This window comes from Dipodomys merriami, unplaced genomic scaffold, assembly GCF_024711535.1.
Source record: "Dipodomys merriami isolate MVZ:Mamm:240054 unplaced genomic scaffold, mDipMer1.0.p SCAF_1032, whole genome shotgun sequence".
Lineage (NCBI taxonomy): Eukaryota > Metazoa > Chordata > Mammalia > Rodentia > Heteromyidae > Dipodomys > Dipodomys merriami.
The window spans coordinates 79,452-80,633 of record NW_027202308.1 but is presented as its reverse complement, the minus strand read 5'-3'; the positions used below and the strand labels follow the sequence as shown (position 1 = coordinate 80,633).

Here is a 1,182-nt window from a genome sequence, read left to right as displayed (position 1 = left end):
TAGGGAAACCCTGGGACCTATGTTTCTTTGGACCTGGCTTACTTCACTTAATTTTTTTCCAAGTCTTTCCATTTTCTAACAAATTGGGCGATGCCATTCTTTCTTATGGAGGCATAGAATTTCATTGGTACAAATAGCACATTTTCTTGATCTATTTATCTGATGAGGGGCATCGGGGTTGGTTCTATATCTTAGCTATCTTAAACAATGCTGCAATAAATATAATTGTGCTGATAGTTTTAGTACCGTCTTGTTTGTGATATTTTGGGTAAATGCCCAAAAGTGGGATTCCTATGTCATAGGGGAGTTCTATGTGGAGTCTTTTGAGGAACCTCCATACTACTTTCCAAAGTGGTTGAACAACTTTACACTCCCACCAAGAGTGCAGTACAGTTCCCTTGTGGCCACATCCCCTCCAACATCTGTTGTTGTAAAAGTATGGAATGGTACAGGAATTTGCCTATCATCCTTGTGCATGGGCCATTCAAATCTTCTCTGTATCGTTCTAATGTTAGAGTACGCCATGCTGAATGGAGCATAGAACATGTTTTATATATAAAGTGTAATTGATTTTCTTAAACTAGACAATTCAACAAAAAGTAAGTATAAAAGAATTTTCATGAAATTTAAAGCCATGTACTTCTTACATAAGCACACATTTAAGAATAAAGTCAAGATTGACATGTCAAAAACAAAATAATTACAGATATTTGTTGTTCAAGAGATGTGTAGGAGGAGGAATTCAATTATTCTATACAAGGCTCCTGTCATAATGAACACTGTAGCAAGTGTTAAGTTTTGTTAAAAGTTTTAATGGTTTAAATATATTTAATTTGGGGAATTTGCTTATATATATATATATATAATTTGGATTTATCTCTATATTATGATAAAAAACTGTTTGAATAATTGATTTATAATATATCCTAGTTTCATATACCAAATTACACTCAGAAAATGGGATATAACAATTAACAAATAAGTCCTGGCAGAAAAAAATGGCACCCCTATACTATGTGACACCCAGTTCTGAGATATTTCATTATGCCTCCATTTAATGAATGTGATTGTTTAAATGTTTCATAAGTACTAATTAAAATTGATCAGTGTATTATAATCTAATTGTTTACAATTTTATCCGAGAATCATTTAAGAATTTCCCATTCAATCATGACATCACAT

At 32.3% G+C, this 1,182-nt stretch overlaps 1 non-coding gene across 1 annotated transcript; it reads right to left on the bottom strand.

Moving 5' to 3' along the window:
* Window positions 1-432: 432 nt before the first annotated feature.
* On the bottom strand, window positions 433-535 carry LOC138810432 (U6 spliceosomal RNA). Its single transcript, XR_011367130.1, has one exon. It is a non-coding gene; the product is annotated as a U6 spliceosomal RNA (small nuclear RNA).
* Between the last annotated feature and the right edge of the window lie 647 nt (window positions 536-1,182).